This window comes from Pinus tabuliformis, chromosome X (genome assembly GCF_031772625.1).
Source record: "Pinus tabuliformis cultivar Carrire ecotype Pingquan chromosome X, CPIR1, whole genome shotgun sequence".
Classification (NCBI taxonomy): domain Eukaryota; kingdom Viridiplantae; phylum Streptophyta; class Pinopsida; order Pinales; family Pinaceae; genus Pinus; species Pinus tabuliformis.
Window position 1 is genome coordinate 583,466,742 of NC_142308.1, and position 22,037 is coordinate 583,488,778.

At 40.6% G+C, this 22,037-nt stretch overlaps 1 pseudogene; it reads right to left on the minus strand.

The window, feature by feature from the left end:
- Window positions 1-15,417: 15,417 nt before the first annotated feature.
- LOC149141355 (microtubule-associated protein RP/EB family member 1A pseudogene) lies at window positions 15,418-16,485 on the minus strand (annotated as a pseudogene).
- Window positions 16,486-22,037: the final 5,552 nt, after the last annotated feature.

The following is a 22,037-nucleotide window of genomic DNA, read 5'->3' on the forward strand; positions in this document are numbered from 1 at the left end:
AAAAAACCTGCGCGGATGCACATAGACTTCGTGTTGGGAGACACAGTCAGTAAGCATGTGCGGGCAAGGCGATGGCTCGAACGACCCCTCAGGTTAGAACAATGGAGTATAAAAAGACCAAGTGCGCAGAAGGTTATCCATGTTGAAGCCTTTAACGAAGTATGCGAAGAATTGAACAAGGTACACAATGCGCAACGGACTGATTGGGACCTATGCGTACCAGCAGTTCTATGGGCTTATAGAACCATGCGCAAGAAACTGACAGAGCAGGCACCTCCAAGGCTGGAATATGGAGCGAATGCTATAATCCCCATAGAGTATAAAATTCCTAGTCCGTGCATAGTAGCACCAATAGATAAGATGGCTCGCAGAGCCTTGGAAGAAGGGGTCGTGCAGCTGAACGAAGCAAAACACTTGGGACCTGACGAAGAAATCTAATAGGGTGACCTTAGGCTCCAAGAACTTATGAAAGAAAGGGTGCGATTAAGGGAGAAAAGTGCTCTGGTAGAAGTGGAAGTCAAGAAGCTTGAGGACGAGATAAAGGCAGATTTTCTCGATAAGAAGACCAGGGTGATAAAACAGGGTGTGCACGATTACCTTGATGAATTTGGGGACTACCACCGAGAGTTGATCAGCCTGATGCCTTGGATTAGACCGCATATTACTAAATGGATCAACCATGGTGGCGCGCTGCAGATGATAAAGTGCACGACACAGCCAGTAACAATAAAAAGTGGGTATTTTCTAGGAAAAGTGATGGATGACCGGATGAAACCCTATACAGGTGGCACGGCCACCTAACTAGCCATGGGAAGTACAGTCTTAGCACTCCAGGCAGTTGAAAGGAGGCACGGGACTATAAACTACTCTGGCCAGGAGCTGTGTGATGTTGGAGCTGCGCGCGAGAGTAAAGTGTCACAAGGTCCACGACCACACAAGGGGGACTGCGCTACCGCACGGGTTGGTTGGAAAATGACTATTGGAGTCACTATTCTCGATGTGATGCTCGACTTGAGGCCAAAGGGAGCGGGCAGTAGGCATTCAAGACATGCTTTATGGGCAATATTTGGGAAAATCTGCCGCCAAGGGAGCATTAATGAACCAGATTTGGGGGCAACAGTCGAATTCAAATTCAAAAGACGTTATAAATTACAAAGGGCTGCCCAGAAAACAACACTTGGTCATTTGTGAATTGAGTTGTCATATGCCCCATGTATTCTGAACTAAGACCTGTTTGCCCTATACAGAGCGTTGATTGAGCCCCTGATTAAGCAACTGAGAAATTTCTAGACGAGCAAGATGGCAACCTCTGAGGAAGCTAGGGAAATTGCATAGATGACCGCCGAAGAGGCCGCATAGGCCTTGACTGTGGAAGATGCCCCTGAAGACATCGGGATTGTGGCAGAAATCCCTAATTCACCACGCACGCCAAGGCTAAATAAAGACAAACAGTCGATGATCTCGGTGTGTGTGTCCCCGCGAAACTCGCTACGCACCAGATTAACGATGGAAGAGAAGGGGAAAGCAGTTAACTTGGAAATCGATGAGGAGGAGGAAGACCTGGAGGACCTCATAATTGAAGAAGATGAGGACGAGGGCATGGAGGAAGAAACCGAGCCTGCGCATCCTCAATCCAAGCTACTTGCATATATCCCTCCATGACATGGGAAGGTGAAAGTGCCCAAGGACCTCGACGAGAGAAAGAGCTCTCTCTAGACTCCGCTCCTCTAAGGCGACATCATCTTTAAGGTTGCACACTTGGGACGGGTGTCGAGATTGAAATTTGAAGATTGGGATCTTGCTGACCATGAGAGGTTCCCTCATCTAGAGACCACGTAGCTTATGAAGCCCAAGTATAACACCGCAGCGGGGGTTATCGAATTAGAGCCACGAAAGTGGTTACGCAGAGTGGACAAGGTAGGGTTATTAAACCTGCTCTGGGTGTTGCATTTCCACCGCGCCCCAGTGACGATCTTCGTCATCAGGAAGTTTCTCTGCCTGGTGCATGGTGGGTGTTTGTGGCTAAAGGAGCCCATTCCCATCACGGACCACTTAATCCATCGTATTACCCAACTTCCATGCAAAGGAGAGGACCCTGCAGATATCACGGAGGGGAAGAGTAGCGATTTGACCATTGTGGAGGCCATGAAGAAGAAATACAAGTTGGAAAAGAAGAAGCGAGGCTATGCGATCTCCAGTATCAACAACAAATTAGTCAAGGTGGTGACTCAGATACTGGCGAGTAAAGTTATGCGCAAGTGCCGCGGACAAGGTTCTCGTGCCGGTGGTGGCCCTTATTGAGCAGTGCATAGAGGGGGTCCAGTTTAACTAGTCTGAGTTCTTATGTAAAAAGTTCCTGGAAAATTTTCACGAGGCCCAGGAACAAGGAAAAACATTCCACTATGCATAGCTTCTACTTTCCATAGTGCTGGTGGTAGGAGAATTACCAGAGGATGGTCAGTTCCCCACAATTGATAGGGATCTACCAGAGGCCGCGAAGTATGTGTCGCTGTGGGCCACGAAAGATGTGAACCAGATCTACAATAGCAAGATATTCTAGGTGTTCATGGAGATGAACATCAGAATGGGGATTAACCACAAGCCATAGTTATCATCCACTGTCTACAACAACCTGCAAGTTTTGCAGAATTTAAATTAGACTTCCACAACATATATATCAGAGCACGCAAAGACCCGACCAAGAAATGGAGCGAGTTACACTTCATAGCCACAAATGATGTAATGGAGACATGGCCGTCGGAGTGGCGCGCCCCAAACATCGTGGCAGTAGAGAAGTCTGTAACACGGAAGAAGAAAGAGGAGGCCAAACTGTGCATGGCACAGTTGGCAGAGAAGAGAAGGTAGGAAGTCATGGTAGAAAAAGTGCAGGAGGCACGGGACACTGTGCAGACAGCAGCAGAATGGAAAAGGTCACATCAGCAGCAGCACAGGAGGCAGCCAAGAAGGCGCATGAGGGCCAGAATTCGCCTTCGCATGGGCAGCAGAAATAGATGGAGACAAAGGAAGAAGAGCGTGGCGTGAACCCACAAACAGCATCAACACTACTGAAGCTTCAACATTCGAGCGAGTGGACAGGGCTGCGCAAAAAGGTGAAATCATCCAAGTTGTCGATCGACCCAATCACCCTTACTGAGGGTGATCTGCATGACATAGGCGAAACAGTGTGAGACATCACCACAGATTCCCTCCAGAATTTCATGGAGGAGAATCAGATTGTGTTGGGGGACCTTAGAGCGTAGATTCAGGAGTTACAAGTGCACACTCCTCAGGTAGGTACCCTTTCGACCAGCCTCGCAGTAGGGATTGTTGTAGCCGAGCAAATGCTATGCGCTTGGAAAACCAACACCATAGTGCTGCCAGAGGGGGCACTGGTTACAACAAATGAGGCCGACAAGCCTACAGTTAGTGCACTAAAAGGGATAGGGATCAACATGGTTGCACTTCCGCGGGAGACGCTCTATGTGCTGCAAGATGGGATCACTGCAGAACTGCAGGCTAGGGAGAGTTGCATGTTGCAAGTACTGAGCGAGCAAAATATCAACATGGAGCAGTTGAGCTTGCAGCGTGAAAAAATGGTGTCACAAAACAGGCAGATGGTACAAGTACTAGACGAAGCCTGTCAGATGGTCCCTAAGCTGGCCACCCAGCAGGCGCACCAGCAGAGGCGTGCATCCACAGACTAGTAGCAGGGGTGCGCGAAGTGCGAGAAGAAATGACCAAGGTTCAGCTAGATCTGAACCTTCAAATAGCAGAGCTACAGTTGAAGGCGTAGCCGTCCACCCCTCCGGAAGTAAGAGAACAGCGCACCAGTGCTATTACATCGGGGATGGAAGAGATCAGTAGTGCAGTAAGGGACTGCACCAGAATGTTGGAGGAGTCATTCGAGGTCCTCACTAATCTGTAGGAGGACTCTAACATCTAGCGCTTAGATACAGAGGCACGTGAGCTCCAGCAGTAGTATGACAGCATCAAAGGGACCGCGCAGATGATGGCCCTCACTCAAAGGCTCGTGCGAATGCAACAGGCCAAAGCGCTGAAAGAGCAAGTGGGCTAAAAGAGCAAGTGGATATAGCACAGCACAGAGAAGTAGTCTTGAAGGAACGCATTCAGCCTTGGATCGACGAGGCCTTCGTCATTGCAGCAACAATTTAAGGCAAGCTCGTGCAAATGCAGGGGGTGCAGGAACAGATGCAGGGAATCGGTTCCAACGCCGCGGTCTCAGAACAACAGGTACAAGAGATTCAACAGGCAGCCGCTCAGTGCGCTGCCGACCTTGCAGTGGTTCGAGCAGAGTTGGAGGAACTACACGCGAAGATCTCTGCACCAACAGAGTGACTTGAAGGCGAGTCACGATGTTTGTGTTGGGGGGTTGTTGGGCGTGGAATCCCCCCCAAGGCATGTTTTGGGGATTAAAGCCCAAGTTTTGACCAAGTCCATTGTAAAGACTCCGCGATTTGTGGGCTCAGAGCGCGAAGTCATAATAGAGTCACAGGGTTGTTTGCCCTTGTTTTTGTAATGTAATTTCGGATTGAAAGATCTACCCATGATTCGTGGACCATGGGATTGTACAAATAGAGCGAGGCTCTAAGTGTAGAAAACAGAAAATAAGATCGAAGGATGATAAGTCTAAGGAAGTGATTGAGTCGAAGTGTAAGTTGTGTCTTTGGGTCGTAGAGCAGGAGAAGGCTCTGCAATTGAGTGCGCAGAGGCCTAGTAGTCCACAGCTGAGTGCGTGGACCCCTGCAGCTAAGTGCGCAGTGTAGGTCGAGTTTGTAACCATTGGAAGCATCAATAAAGAGAAGTTTTATCATATTTCTGTGTATCTTTTCCTGTTTTATGTATTATTGGGTATGAATTGCAAGTTTACTATTTATTTTCTATGCGAACTCATATGAATGTGTTGTATAAATAAATATAACATAAGGCATCCATTTACGCGAAGATAACTAACTGGTGTAAGAAGAAGTAAGATCCCGGGTGTGACTTAGGGGAATAGTGTAGAGCGATGCTCCAGCACCCCTGGTTAGGGCTACGCGAAGGTGAATATATCAAGGCGTGAAGGCCAAGGAAGTGCGCGAAGTAACCCGCGTGAAGGAACTAACAATGGGATTGAATCAACCCCTCAGACATCTCAAGGGTGCGGAAACCTAGTTCCAGCACCCCCCCATACTACTTCGGGTGAGACCTCAATCTGCGCTCCACGAACTGTTGCCAAAAGGGCCAGTAGTACATTAACTTTGAACCTAGGTCAGGCCCCAACAAGCTAACACCTACCCGAGAGGATTGGTATGGATCCACATAATAGAATGGGATGCTGGTAAAGCTAATGTTGTTATCTAGGAAACTGATGCTACCAGACAGTATTCCAAAAGATCCAGGTATGGATCTGAATCTATATATGTGATTGGGACAATTGCTTTATGTATGAAAACATCGATAATGTGATCAACAACTTGAGCGATTGAACCAATTGTTGAACTAACAACTGCATAATCTATAGGATCAACTAGCACTAGTAATATACCTAGGAGCATATTGCTCAATTGGTGCCCTTGGACGGACGAATTTTCATAACATCCAAACATTAGTGCCTCAAGGAGGAATAAATTTTGTCTGGTAAGTTCATAAACTTCTAAGAATTTTATTTTGGATGTAATTAGTAGCAACACAAATTTGGGTGTAATTTATGAACTCTTAATTTACTAGGTATTGGTCTCTTAGTGTTGACTATAGACATCCACAGGAGCATGCTCACCTTTGTGGAATCATAGCCCTAGATTAGGGGTGGCCTATTGTAGAGAGAATTAGTCTAAAAATAACTATGGTTGGATGGAATATTTGACATTTGTAGCTAGTTGTGTAAAACATTTATAAGGATAAATATTCCAATCACTCTCTTATTTAATATGTAAATGTTATGCTTGAATTTTATGTTCAATTTATGTTGTGTATGTTTAAATGTTGTTGTGCATGATTAATTCATCTACGTTCTTGAATTTTAAAATCATGGACAATGACATGAGCCTATATGTCAGACAAATACATTCATTTCTTTCAAAATGGTATTAAAGTTGGATTTATGGTAACATGCCTTAGACTAAGGGTCTAGGTATGTCACTCAACGTCTTATTGCTATGTTGTCAAAACCTAGCAAATTTTAAAGTAGAAGAATAAATGTGATGAGTTTTAATGATATTTATCTCAAACATCCACAAAGAAATGCAAAAACTAATACCCAGAGAATAGAGAAAGTAAATCATAAATGAATCCCAAAGAAAAAATATTGGTTCTTTTTAATTTGGCAATGGATTTTTTATATTTTTACAAAGAGATCATCAATTGAAGAGTCAATCCTTAAATTTCCCATGCATACAAATTAAAGGCTAGAAGAAATAACAAAATATGCAACTAATTAACAAACTAGCATTTAAGATCTAGAAATGGATCCTTCATGGTAGGTGAACTACTAGTGATGATGCTCCTTGGTGACCATGGCCTAATGTGTCACATTTGGTCCTTCCAGCGTAGATGGATATTTTCCCCACTTTCTTCTCAATTTAGTGATGGAGCTATGTGTGTGAAATTGCTACTAGATAGGTTATCACTAAAATAATGAGCGCGACTAAAAATGATATGATGAGCAAGGTTAGAATTATGTGCATGAGCATATGAATCAAACCCTACTCAATGTGCAGATGAAAAAAACTATGTTATGAAAAAAATGAAAAATTTGTTGTTGTTGTAAGCTACCAAACACTACTAACATCATAGTGTTCCCATCGGAAAATTCTAATATATAAAGTGAAACAAAGATCTTATCCAAGATGTAAAAACACATTGTGTCAAGTATCTCACTCTTACATCTCAAATATTTAAGCTCTTAGAAGCTTTTGACCTCGAAAATGATCAAAATGCATACTTTTGTGACATTTCACAATGAATAATTTCTTTTATTTTCCACACCATGTAAAAAAAATTGCCGAGAAGAAAAAATATCGAAAATCTTCAAATAAATTTAAAACAGATTGCTAAAAAATGAGTGCCTTCAAATATATCTATCCATCCCATAATTTAGCACATATTCCTCAAAATTAGGCGCGTTGTTAACATATTTTACCCTTATGTAATTCCCACCAAAAAAACAAAGGCCAAAACAATAGTTCGGCACAGCAATATCGATATCCAAGCTTTGTTGCGAATATATGGAAACAGGTACAGGTCACTAAATTTCTCTTTAGGATATCTAGATCGATTCCCATTCTTCAAATTGATTGAACTTTGATGCCTTAGCTGCATATTTGTTCTACATTTTCACACAAATTTGTTCTATGCTTTCACAGGAAATGTGGCAGTGATTCATGGCAGTTGGGGTTTCAGGGTTGAATTTCCATACATTGAGGGATAGGCAAACGGAGGGCGATCTATTCAATAGCTCGCTCCACAAAACATCTATTTGTTCGACGCTTATTTTCCTAAATAAATAGCAAATGAAAGATGAGCAGAAGAGCAGAGAGAAGTGGCTGATGTTATAACCCTAAATTATGATTGCTTATTTCTCTCTTATTTGATTTGATAGACTATGTTGAAACATAATTATTGTTTACTATTATTAATTTTAACTATTCCCATGACAGAGGAGAGGACACAGTTATAGTCAATTACCCGTGGAGATTTACCAACATAAATTCTTACGAATCTCCAGATATTAGTGTCACAGGTGAATAATTGAAGGTGTGGGGATTGATTTCCATGATGCAAATCTAATCTGGAGGTGCAGGGATCGAATTCCATGTCGCAAATCCACTATCTCACTGATTCCTTCTACTCCACTGATTTGTTCATGCCCTTCCTCTCCCTTGCCTTAACTTTAGAGATGGGATTGAAGTACATGGGAGGGTGCAATGCGGGAGGGCGAGGCAAATCAACTCAATCACACCTACTCGAGAGGATTGGTATGGATCCACAGAATAGAATGGGATGTTGGTAAAGTTAATGTTGCTATCTAGGAAACTGATGCTACCGAACAGTATTCCAAAAGATCTGGGTATGGATCCGAATCTATATATGTGACTGGGACAACTACTTTATGTATGACAATATCGACAATGTGATCAACAACTTGAGCGATTGAACCAACTGTTGAACTAGCAACTGCATAATCTGCAGGATCAACTAGCACTAGCAATATACCTAAGAGCATATTACTCTATTGGTGCCCTTGGACAAACGAATTTTCATATCATCCATACATTAGTGCCTCAAGGAGGAAAAACTTTTGTCTGGTAAGTTCATAAACTTCTAAGCATTTTATTTTGGGTGTAATTTATGAACTCTTAATTTACTAGGTATTGGTCTCTTAGTGTTGACTATAGACATCCATAGGAGCATGCTCACCTTTGTTGAATCATAGCCCTAGATTAGGGGTGGCCTATTGTAGAGAGAATTAGTCCAAAAATAACTATGGTTGGATGGAATATTTGACATTTGTAGCTAGTTGTGTAAAACAATTATAAGGATAAATATTCCACTCACTATGTTATTTAATATGTAAATGTTATGCTTGAATGTTATGTTCAATTTATGGTGTGTATGTTTAAATTTTGTTGTGCATGATTAATTTATCTACATACTTGAATTTTAAAATCATGGATAGTCACATGAGCCTATATGTTAGACAACATACATTCATTTATTTCAAAATGGTATTAAAGTTGGATTGATGGTAACATGCCTTAGACTAAGGGTCTAGGAATGTCACTCATTGTCTTATAGCTATGTTTTCAAAACCTAACAAATTTTCAAGTAGAAGAATAAGTGTGATGAGGTTTAATGATATTTATCTCAAACATCCACAAAGAAATGCAAAAAATAATAACCAGATAATAGAGAAAGTAAATCATAAATGAATCCGAAAGAAAAATTATTGGTTCTTTTTCATTTGGCAATGGATTTTGTATATTTTTACAAAGAGATCATCAATTGAAGAGTCAATCCTTAGATTTCCCATGCATACAAATTAAAGGCTAGAAGAAACAACAAAATATGAAACTAACCAACAATCTAGAATTTAAGATCTAGAAAGGGATCCTTCATGGGAGGTGAACTACTAGTGATGATGTTCCTTAGCGATCATGGCCTAATGTGTCACATTAGGTCCCCCCAGCTTAGATGGATATTTTCCCCACTTTCTTCTCAATTTAGTGATGGAGCTATGTATGTGAAATTGCTACTAGATGGGTTATCACTAAACTTGCGAGCGCTATTAAAAATGATATGATGAGCAAGGTTACAATGATGTGCATGAGCATATGAATCAAACCCTACTCAATGTGAAATGCAAAAAACTATGTTATGAAAAAAAATGAAAAGTATGTTGTTGTTGTAAGCTACCAAACACTACTAACATCATAGTGTGCCCATCGCAAAATTCTAATATATAAAGTAAAACAAAGATCTTATCCAATATGTAAAAACTCATTGTGTCAAGTATCTCACTCTTACATCTCAAATGTTTAATCTCTTTAAAGCTTTTGACCTCCAAAAAGATCAACATGCATACTTTTGTGACATTTCACAATGAAGAAAAGTTTTTATTTTCCACACCATTAAAAAAAACAAATGTCGAGAAGAAAATAAATGTCAAAAATATTCAAATAAATTTAAAACAGATTGCTCAAAATTGAGCACCTTCAAATATATCTACCCAACCCATGATTTAACACATATTTCTCAAAATTGGACGCGTTGTTAAACATATTTTACCATGATCTAATTCCCACCAATAAAATAAAGGTCAGAACAATAGTTCGACACAGAAATATCGATCTCCAATCTTTGTTGCGAATATATGGAAACAGGTACATGTCACCATATCGATCTTTAGGATATCTAGATCGATTCCCATTCTTCAAAGTGATTGAACTCTGATGCCTTCGCTGCAAATTTGTTCTACGTTTCCACAAGAAATGTGGACGTGATTCATTGGCACTTAGGGTTTCAGGGTTGATTTTTGATACGTTAAGGGATCGAAAAATGGAGGGGGATCTCTTCAATAGCTCTTGCAAAACACATCAATTTGTTCGGCACCTATTTTGTGAATAAATAGTGAAACAAAGATGAGCCTAAGAGTAGATAGAAGTGATCAACGCTATAACCATAAATTATGATCTGCTTATTTCTCTCTTATTTGATTTGATAGACTCAACTTAAACATAATTATTTTTTACTATTATTAATATTAATTATTCCCATGACAGAGGAGAGGAAATGGTTAAAACCAATTACTCATGGAGATTTACCAACATAAATTTTTACGGAGCTCTAGATATTAGTGTCAGAGATGAATAATTGGAGATGTGGGGATCGATTTCCATGATGCAAATCTAATTTGGAGGTGCGGGGATCGATTTCCATGATGCAAATATACTATGTCACCGATTCCTTCTACTCCACTACTCTGTTCATGCCCTTCCTCTCCCTTTCATTAACTTTAGAGATGGGATTTAAAGTACATGGGAGGGTGGGATGTGGGAGGGCGAGGCGAATCAACTCGATCCCGCCTACCCAAGAGGATTGGCATGGATCCACGTAATAAAATGGGATGCCAGTAAATTTGATGTTGTTATCTAATCTATTAATGCTACTGGATAGCGTTATTGCCTAGATTGACTTCAGGCTGAAAGAAGGCAATTCTAGGGTAACCGCAAACCAAGCTTAACCTGGTAGCTAGCCCTCCCAGGTTGGGAGAGGGCTCTCTCCTGATGAATCTCAATCGGGATGACTGGATTAGATAAAGATTTTAGGCTAGTTATAGTAGCTCGAAATATTTTGATTGAATTTGTTGGTTTTTTGCTGGATCAGATGGAGCGGGGCAGTTTAGGTCTAGGAAATTAGGTCAAAATGCAAGGTGTTCTATGGGTCAAGGTAGGTATAGGCTTTAGCACTTGAAATTAAGTGAGGTGAAGTGTCTAAAATTGGTGAGGAGCTAAGGAGGGCATGTGGCAATTATGTATCCTTCTCAAACAACAGAAAACATAGAATATTGAATGATTTCCCAAGGTAGAGCACTGCAAATAATGGATTCTGCCTATCTATCTTGATATCATTCAATTAGAAGTAGTGAAATAGATGATGGCATACATAAAACATGTAAACAACTAATAAAAAAAGAAGAAACTATGAAAGAACACCATACCACGGGATCCCATAAAAATAGTTGCAACTCCTATTAATTTCCTTGCCAAACTACTTACAATGGTGTACAATCAAGCTCAGAGCATCCAAGTGAGTCCAACCCTTGCAAATGACCAAGAAACACATAATATAGACATCTAAACTACCCATCCTAACATTCAGGGGTCGAATCCATGAGAACAGGGGTTGTTTCAACCATTTCCCAACAAAGAACTGGAATATAGGCAGTCAAACAACTTGCCTCTAAAAGTAGGGAAACTAATTCATTTACCTCAAAACCACCTCTAACTAATGAATCTACCCTCTAACACTATTTTACCATTACATTTACATTCCATTTCATCAATTACATCAGTAAAATCATCTGTGAGGAGAGAAAATCAAATTCATAGTCAAAACAGACAAATTTTGATTTTCTGAGCAAAATGGTCATAAGCGCAGCGCCACTGGTCCTAAGCGTAGCGCCACTTTCCACCTGATTTTGGAGGCCTTTCCCTTAGCCAAATTGAGCCCATGATAGCTCATTGTGAAGGTCTTCAAGTCTAGTTTTTGTAACACCTAGAATTTTTGAATTTGAAGGTCATTTGACCCCTCAAAGCTTGAATCTCCCAAGACTGCTTATGTGTGTCCAAAAAGAGGCAAAGAGGTCATTTTTTGGTAGTTTTTGGACCTTTTGGTGACCAGATCTGCTCCAAAAATTCTGAAACTTTCCAAGGTGCATGCCCTCATCATGCTGAATCCAAAAATGTCAACTTTTTCTCCAATGGATGCCCTAGGAAAAATCGCAGCGCCACCGCAAAATTTCTGTGTTATAAATTTCAAAATTTCAAAAATGCAAAAACTTTCCAAAATTTGCCCAAATTTGGCATGGAACACCACCATCAATTGCTTTGATGGGCTAGGGAGGCTTCAGCCAACATTCTCAATCTATCTTGCTTCTTTTTGCCTTCCAAAGCTCTCCTTAGCCTTGCCTTTAATTTTCTAATCCTCATGTTACAAATTTTGTTGCGGGTCATGTAATGGTATGCCATGTGTCGGAGCATTTTCTTATCCCTGTTGGCCTTCTCAATAAGTCCTTCAAGATGTATGTTGACCCTCTCAAGCCAAGTTTCCCTATCATTTTCAATCTCCTGCTCAATAGAAGTCAATGGAACATGAGCCTCTTTGATAATTTGCCTATTTTCTTTGACTATTTCCAGCTCCATGAGGACTTGTTTGTCACTCAACTGTTTGTTTTCCTATTCCAAGTATTTGATGATGAACTTGGCTCTCTCTAAGTTATCTGCCAAAGCTTGTATTTGAGCTTCCCTTTCCTTTATGATGATGTCCTTGACAGTTTCTTGATCCTGAGCCTCCAAGTCAATGATATTAACTCCCTAACAAGTAAGGCGTTGTTGAGGCTCCTCATGCTCAACCAAGTCAAAATCTCTTTCCTCCTCATCACCAAGATGTTCCTCCTGCACTTTTCCCTTGCCTTTGTTCAATTGCTCAACCTGTACCTGTTTTGTCGATGTAGAAGGCAAAGCCCCTTCCACACCTTGTGGAGCTAACATTTTCCTGTGGACTGAAGAAGAAGGCAAGGTCTCTTCCACATCCCGTGGAGCAAACACTTTCCTAGCAGCTGCAAAAAATTTTCTTGTGCCTCTCTAATATGTTAAGTATACTAGCATCTCAGCAGTTTTGGTTTCCTTGACCTCTTTCCTTATTTCCCCATGGCTAGAAGGCCCACCTTCTTCTTGATGCACTGATGAAGGGATTTGTGGACCTTTGAACATCTCATGAGCAATGAAAGTCTTCCAAGGAATGTTAAGAAGACTAATATGGTGAAGAACAATGATTTTGATCAAAGAGTAATGATAGATGTTGTTCAACTACTGAGGGTATGGCTTCTTCTGCACAAGGTAAGCTATTTTTTCAATATTTCTAAATAAGAATTATGGGAGATCCATCATCTTTACCTTGGTGAAGTGCATGAGGAGTCTGATATGATAAGCATACAACCAAGAGAATCTGCCTTCACAAGTGAAATATTTGATAATGATCCTCATCAAAGGAACATACCTACTCTCCAAGAATTTAAAGGGGAATAACCTCTTCACTTGTTTCTTGTATTGAGCCTTGATGTAAGGTTCATAGTAATGCTCATCAAGGTCCTGACCCTTGTACCATTTCTCACCCACATTGGGGATTCTAGTGGCCTCTGAAATGACAGCTAGTGATATTTTGAAGGTTACTCCGGCAAGTGTCACCTCATGGTTATGTAAATGATCCACAAAAATTCTGGCCAACTTATGGTGAAACTGAGCTCTTTCCACTTGTTCACAGAAATCAAAACATCCTTGGTGTCTGAAACAAGCAACTGCAAGTGGGAAAGCCTGTAATTCTCTGAAACTGGTGGGCTCTTCTCTTATAATTTTCCTCCCTTGTGAGTCTTTCTTTGCCTATGTCTCTCTATAGAACTTTCACTGGCTGTCTCCTCCTCATACTCCTCATACTCAACATCACTACCTCTATCCATGATTTGGATGACTCTCTTAGTTTGCACAATTTGGGATGGGTGGTATGTGCAATGGTTTGGAGAAATGGATGTAAATGAGGCTATGGGAAAAACATGTGAGGGAGAAGGTTTAGGGAGTAATGAATGGATGGTAGAAGGGGATAATAGTGGTGGGGACAAGGGTTTTAGTTTAGGAGGTGAGTGGTAGGGAGAATGAAGAACTAGAGTTTTATAGTGGAGATTAGGGTTTACATTTAAGAGTTCAAAGCCATAAAATTTTTCACATATGCAAACTAAGAGAGTAAGAGGAGCAGCAATACTTACTTGGCAGATGTAAAACAAGAGGAAATTTGGAAAAATTAGAAGCTGGGAGCGTTTTTGGGCTTGGCTAGCCTAAGCACAACCCCACCACCTAGGAGCGTAGCGCCAGGCTAGGAGCGCAACGCCTGTTGTAATTTGCACTACGAATTCGGGCTCTAAGAACAGTGTCAAGCTAGGAGCGCAGTGCCTTTTCTAGAAGCGCAACGCCGGGAAAAAAATCTCCAGAAGCACAACACCTTTTCCTCTAAGTGTAGCGCCACCCTATTTTGCTCAAGAATGCTTAGAAAACCGATTTTTTTTTCTCCTTGGTTCTTTTTAATTTTCCAAATGACACAATGATATGAAAATAAAAGAGAATGAGTTTATGTATGGACTTTCCTTTTTAATTTTTGCTTTTGAAAAACCCATCTTTGTAATGTCTCTGTTGGACACCTAATCCTAAATGGTTAGTGTGGAAGTTGAATGGACAAAAGCAGTCCAAGAGACCTTGGGATCTGAAACCCAAGAGTCACATAAAGTACTATAAATGTATATCTTCTGTTAATAAAAAATGAACTGCATGATTTATCTTTCACATTGTCTTTGTTGTCCATGTGTGTTTAACATGGTATCGGAGCCGCTTGTTTTTCTGTGGCCTTTTATGTGCATGTCAGTCCTGCACCTCTGCCCATAATCTTGAAATAGTAAAATTAGCGTGCTAGATCTGCAAATTCAAATGTTTTATATCAGCCTGGTCTTCATTACCTGCGTCTGAGCTGCCTTGAATAGCGCTGATGTGGTCTTCATTACCTGCGTCTGAGCTGCCTTGAATAGCGCTGATGTGGTCTTCATTACCTGCGTCTGAGCTGCCTTGAATAGCGCTGATGTGGTCTTCATTATCTCTGTCACTGTGCCAGAGGAACAGTCTAATCAAGTTGGTTGCATGCAGCCGATTGTAACGAGCTGGTGATTTTGGTCTGATGATTCAATTCCATATCGTCCAGTTGGTTCAGCGGATTCCATACGAGTAAAGAATTGAGTAGATCCCTTAAATTTAAGGATTTCTGACCAGTGCAGAGAGAAATTGACGGTGCAGATGATAAAACCTCTTTTAAGTCTTTTGTGACTCTCGTTCATGTTCCAATCTTTGCTCAGTCGATTCCCGATGCAGAGAAGAATGGAGGAGGTAGTCGAGGAAAACCCCTTTTAGATATTTGCTAGTGGAGATAACATCGAAGAGATAACAATTCTCATCAACATTCAACATATTCATTACCAGATAACTCGTTGAACGCTGTATGCGATTATCAAGGGAGGGAGTTAAGAGGTCTCTCCGCATGGATCATACCAGTGCTGATAGGATTCCTCCAGATATGAATCAGATAGGAAATTATTTTATCATCTGATTAACGCATCTTCAAAGGCGAAGTACTTTGGTAAATATCTGCACTGTTGGAGTCTTCACATGAGTTTCGTCGCTGTCTAGGAGAAAGGCTGGACTTCACAGCATCTTCCACCTCAGGTGTCCCTGCTGATTTACGTTTGTTGATCTCTCTCCTTGCCTTGTTCTCATCGTTTTCATCAGATCGATTGGATGACCTGTATATTATTGCTTGTGCCTCAGCAATTACAGCTGGGCTATCATCAGCAGCATATAGAATCCTCTGTATTGCTGAAACAATAGGTAATGGTTCAACATCTGGATTTTGACAAAGTATTTCTATATCCCTCAGCTTTGCAAAGTAAAAGTCTCTTTCCTTCTCCAAGCTGTCTACCAAAAGCTTCAACTCTATGATCTGCTCGTTTAGAACCTGAACCTGTGCCGGGGTCACAGGGGGAATGTTGAGCGTTGAAGACCCATAAAACGGTGGTTCAGTTGAAGTTGTTTGGAAGGGTGCAGACACATATCCAGTGCTAGCAGCATTTGACCCCGTTCTGGAATGTTTAGTCCCTACATTCGCAACTGTAACTGAAGGATCATTTCTCCGAGAGCTAGCAACTGTGGCCGTTTTAGACCCCAGTGCACTGCCCTTGCTTGAAGGGTTTACTGGAGCTGCCTTCTTGTTAACTTCTCTTCCGCCTTTGCAAGACTCTCTCCGTTCAAGTGCATTGTAACTATTCATGACTCCACCATTTACCGAATCACAGTATCTCTTTAACCATTGCATGAATTCTAGATTGTCCAGTGGGCGCCCCTTCACTAGTTTGTTAACATCAATGTACTTGTTAATCTTCAGCTTGTTGAACACGTCCTGCAGCACTTTGTAATTTTGAATCATCTCATACTCTGTCTTTGCATCAAAATTGACCTTGTGCATGGGAACCACACCAGGGTGTACAGCATCCATAAGTTGACATTGAACTGCTCCAGAAGCAGCCTCTTCAACTTTGTAGAGGGAGAGTTGCAGAGTGGTGTTGATCCATGCAAGGAGCTCGTTCCTTCCAATGAAGTAGGCCGAGTCCATCATTCCAATGTTATTGATTGGCCTGGCACTAAGGAAATATTGTTCTATGCAGACTGGTCTTGATTAGGATTTCTTATTGAAAAATTCTTTCATTGGTTATACAGAGTTTTGGCTATTTAGGTGATAAAAGATAGCAGCAGAACCAGGATAATCAGCAAGAAGGCCCTTGCCTCAGAGAAGGCTGTAGGAGCTGGCATCAGAGAAGGGAAAACTATTCTTGTCTCAGAGCCTTACTCGAATACAAAGAAGGCTTGTTGCTCACAGCAAGATTATATAATGCCTGAAAATACGATATTAGAGCTCAATCTCATTTTTGTATTTTGTTGCTGCAAGCTATTATTTATTTGAGGAGCAATGTACATGACATCTACATATTTATTTAAGGACGGTGAAAATATTTGTTATTTATACGGCAACAGAAGTAACAATTTGCAGAGTCCACCTATATTAAACAATAAAGTTTGAATTTACCATAGCGCATTGAATTTTATGTGGGGCATTGGATATCAAAGTCTTTTTAAAGATTTTTGGTGGCATTTATCATATTAAAGACAAAGCGACCAAGAGCTTTTAATATCATTGCCACAGGAGGAATTTGTTTTCTGTTCTGGAAGATCATCATTTTCACACCACAGCAAGCCATTTGTAGTTTATGAGATTATGTACAACTCTTTCTCTAGCGATCTGTAATCCCATAATTGCAGCTGCTCCACATGCTATCATCAATAGTTACAAGAATGTATTAGCAGTCGCTATTGAAGTTGACTATTCTTTTCCACTGGCCGAGAAAGTGAAGGAGTATTTGAAGGATCCAAACAAGTTTGCAGTTGCTGCTGCCCCAATTGTGGCATTGTATTTAAAACTCATTATAGTGCATTGATTCCTTGATTCCACTGCTGCATAAAGATTTTGGTGAGCTGATTGTAATCCTTTATATTGCACACTGATCATTCGCTGACATTTATAAAGGATATTGTTGTGTACTGTGAGTGGGTATTACTTTTCTGCATTAAGTAGTAGTTTTGATCAGTTTTTAACGCATAAATGGCCAGAATCAGTGAAGTATTAGAGTTCATGAAAACTCTTATACAATCTATTGTTGATGACACATTACAAATCAGCAAAGGATCTCTCTCAGAAATTCAGACATGTCTACAAAATTCACAGGAAAAGATCGATTTTTTGCAGCTTGAATCACAGCTACAGCAAGAAGAGCTACATCAAAATAGACACCATGCTGAACCTGTTTTTGTTCAGAACATTGAGACAACCACCCATCAGCAACATGTTAATAATGTTACAGTTCATTCAAATAAAGCAGCAGTTGTATATGCAGATGCAGAAACTCAGTCTGCACTTCCCAAGCCCATCATCAGACCTTGGGAACAGCTTGTCCACAACAAGCACAAAACTGGTCTTGGATATGACAAGGACTTGTCCTTTCATATTCTAGACTATGCCAAGCCCATTCAGTTTCAGAGTGTTGGATTCATTCATGACAGTTCACCTGCTCTTCATGATAGTTCACCTCCAGCTATTCCAGATTCTACTCCTCTTCCACAACAACAACAACAACAACAACAGATTGTAAAATGCCAACACTGTGACTGAGTTGGCCCTTTGAAAGATCATTGTTTTGATCTTCATCCATGTAAGCACTGTCATAAAACCAGCCATTCTTCACACAGATGCTTCAAAAACAAACGTCCTGCAAGAACAAAGATTCATCTTGGATGGATCGCTTCTTGGCAATGGGCATCAACAGCCAAGAAGATATTCCAAACACATGTCAGAACTTGTTCCAGAATATTGAACAGTCTTGCAGTTGAGTTTCCTCCATCATCTCACCTTGTATCTGACAAGGGGGGAAATGATGGTCATCTATAAGCTTCAAAGTTACATCAAGTGAGCCTGAGCCACAACCTGCCACACCAGTTTCAGAGTTGTAGCCAGCGACAAAGATGCCTGAACATGCCTTCAGTTGGCAATCTGGGACACTTCCTCTAGCAGAAGACTTCAGCTTCTTGCCAATTTCGGAAGCATTCCAGGAACACAATTGAGAACACTTCCTCTAGCAGAAGACTCCAGCTTCTTGCCAGTTTTGGAAGAGTTCCAGGAATTGCATTAAGCATTCCAGAGTTGTTGGTTATCTTTAAACCATCACAGGTTGAGACTTCCCTTTTCAGGTTGAAGTTTTACCTTTTATGCGGGGTGAGACCTCCCTTTTATGGTTGAAGGTTTCCCTCTTTAAAACAATAGGATCACTTCCTCTAGCAGAAAACTTCAGTTTCTTGCCAGTTTTGGAAGAGTTCCAGGAACTGCACTAAGCGTTCCAGTGTTGGTGGTCATCCTTAAACCACCGCCCTTTATACCAACATTTCATAGAGCACATTCAGCCTAGTGCTGCCATGCATTTTTTGCACATGTTGTATTACAGCTCTCTTCTTGGACTCATACATAACCCTTCGGATTAAGGGGGGGAATGTTGGACACCTAATCCTAAATGGTTAGTGTGGAAGTTGAATGGACAAAAGCAGTCCAAGAGACCTTGGGATCTGAAACCCAAGAGTCACATAATGTACTATAAATGTATATCTTCTGTTAATAAAAAATGAACTGCATGATTTATCTTTCACATTGTCTTTGTTGTCCATGTGTGTTTAACAGTCTCTCTGTCCTTTAAAATGCTCTGTTTTTCAAGTTTATTCTCTTATGCTCTTGCAAGTGGACTGACGCTCTAGAAAATTTGATTTTTTGCAGTGACAGATGCTTGGCAACATCACAAGCTTAAGAGGAGCTTGGGAACAAATATTACATATGGAAAAGATAAAATTACATCATAAATGAAGATAAAAAACAAAATACTCTGTTTTCACCTCAAAACAAGTTTTGAGGTGAGAACTACATTAGGCTCTCAAACAGATAAATTATGACTTCACCAATCATTATTGGCCTCCTCATGTCCTTGTTGATCATTATTGGCATGTAATAACTGGATTTGACCATGATAAAACCATAAAACCTAATGACACCAAACCCTAAGACCTAATGAAATAAACTGCAGAGTAAATCATGAACCATGACTGAAATATGAAAGAGGATCAGCAAGTACAGATCATGAGGAGAAAAACTGGAAGTAAACCCTACCATCAGTGAATCCATGACCTAATGGAATGCGAACTCATCAGTGTGGGACTCCTACTATGAAATGCAAAAGCGCAGATTTTGTTCCTTGATGGCAGTGTGAAGACACTGACACTAACATTGGTTCCAATGGGGATGGTAGCTCCTTAGAGGTGCCAAGAACACCGTAGACCTAGTAGCTTTATCCATTGGGCAACGGAGTCAAAACTTGCTAAAACTGAAAATTGGCACTATGCAAATTGAAACTGACTCATGACTCGAACTGTGACTAGAAACTAAACTAGAACCAGCAAACCTTACACATATCATTTAAACTTTATAGCCTTCACCTTGGGCCCCAAGATGAAATGACTGTGTACCTAGAAATCTTGCAATGAAAGGGAAAATGGTATGTACAATGATCATGTCATGATTTCACAAATCACCTTAGAAGTAGTAGTGCTTCAGGAGCCTACCATTTACTAGCCCTCCTGAACAATCCTGACCATCCATATCCTTCAACAAAAAGGCATTCTATCCTCTATATGTTGCAATCTTATAAGTTCCTTTCCATAATTTTTCAAACTTACCATGCTTTCCTTTGTCCTCATTCCTAGCATCCCACCGTAACACTACATCCTCTAGCTAAAATTTGTCTACTTCAGTTTTCTGATCACAGATTTTCTTGATCTTTTCCTGCAATCTGAAAGTGTTTTGGAAAACTTCATCCCTTGTTTTCTACAAATGAATCATCTGATTCATTCTTCACTTAAAGTCATCTTCTTCACTGCCAACCTCCTGTAACAGCCTCAACCGGAACTGCAAGAGATGTTGGAAAAACAGTGTCAATGCCATAAACTAATTCAAATGGAGACATACCTATGGATCTCTTCTGGCTCACTTTGTCAGCCCATAAAGCATTAACCAACTTCCTGTGCCAACTTTTCTTATTTGTTTCCAGCATCTTCTTGATGATGTTCACTAAACACTTATTAGATGATTCAGCCAAACAATTTCCCTGCAGATAATATGCTATAGAATGACCCAAAATAATATTATACTTGCTGCAAAATTCGACCATCCTCTTTGATTTGAATGCGGCTGCATTATCTGTGATAATTTTACTAAGAAAATCAAAACGAGATAAAATATTTGACTCTAGAAATTGGATGATTACCATATATGTGGCTTGTCTGGTCAGAATTGCTTCAATCCACTTGGTAAAGTAGTCGGTTGCTGTTAGGATCCATTTGTGTTGTGCCGACGATGTTGGATGGATTTCCCCGATGAAATCGAGTCCCCACTGCTGAAATGGTGCATTGACTTTGAAAGGTTTTAGAGGAAGAGGCAACAATTTTCTTTTCCCTTGAAAGACCTGACATTCATGACAGCTCATGATTGTTTTGTAAACATCTGAAAATAGAGTCGGCTAGTAGTAACCTACTCTCAACACTTTGTCTGCCGTTGTCTTATAGAACAAATGACCACCACAATCACCTTTATGAAAGTCATACATCACCTGCTGAGCTTCATCTTCAACCAAACAGTTAACACACTTCCCGGATCTTTCCAATAAAGGGAATTATTTAGAATGTAGAATTTGCAGCTTTGAGTTTAAGTGATCTACCTTTGTTCTTTGTCATTCCTGGAGGTGGCGAAAGGTGCTGAAGTACATACACTATGTCTAAATACCATGGTGACTGAAGAAACATTTCAGACACTTGAATGAGTGAGCCTTCTTCTTCATCTTCTGACATGGCTGCGATGAGATTGATATCTAAAGCATGCAGATTTGATTCAGCCATTAGTCTCACCAAGCCTTGTCCTTTGATCAACTTTGTAGGTTTAATCTCCAGATCATACTCCAACATTGCTGCAATCCATTTTCCCTGCCTTCCTTCTGGATCAGTTTGTATCAGCACATCCTTTACTGCTGCATTGGGAACGTACGCTATGATGTGTGAGTGCAAAATATACACTCTGAAATCCTTCAACGCTTTGACAAGAGCAAGAGCCTATTTTTCAATTATATTGTACCACAAGGCAGCATCTCTAATGGTCCTACTGAAAAAGGCAATGGGCTTCTCCAGCTGATCTCTCTTTTGCATCAATACTGCAGCCAAGGTATGCTCAGATGCAAATGAAAATATGATGAAATCTTGAGTATAATCAGGACTAATCAAGACCAAGGCTATAGATAGAGCATACTTTACCGGATTAAATGACTTCATGGCATCCTCTGTCCATTTTACCATGCTATCCTTTTTCAACATGTGAGTTATTTCTCTTGAATGTTCAGCTAGATTGGGTATGGATCGGCTTAAGAAATTCATCTTACCATTAAAATATTGTATCTCCTTCTTGCTTCGGGGAAAATCTAAGTGCTAAATTGCCTCCGCCCTTGAAGGATCAATGCGAATTCCTTCTTTTGAGATAAT